Source organism: Mastomys coucha, unplaced genomic scaffold (assembly GCF_008632895.1).
Source record: "Mastomys coucha isolate ucsf_1 unplaced genomic scaffold, UCSF_Mcou_1 pScaffold17, whole genome shotgun sequence".
Classification (NCBI taxonomy): domain Eukaryota; kingdom Metazoa; phylum Chordata; class Mammalia; order Rodentia; family Muridae; genus Mastomys; species Mastomys coucha.
This window is the reverse complement of record NW_022196899.1, coordinates 36,514,177-36,514,432: the sequence shown is the minus strand read 5'-3', so window position 1 is coordinate 36,514,432 and position 256 is coordinate 36,514,177.

The window sequence follows — 256 nt, the reverse complement described above, 5'->3', positions numbered from 1 at the left end:
TATATATATATATATGGGTTCTGACGTAGTTGCTGCAGGTAAAGGTGAGAGATGAGACCAATGGATTCTGGGAATATGGTGGCTGTTGCCCTGGCAACAGGTCTATGGACCTGCCCATACGTCACCACAGGCTTTGGATGCTCTGATGCTAACATACCTCCCTTTTTGATATTATAAAGAGAAGGAAATAAAAGGGAAGGAGAAGCAGATGGTGAAAAGGGAACAAGGGGCATCATGTCTCTTAAGCTACTTCCTG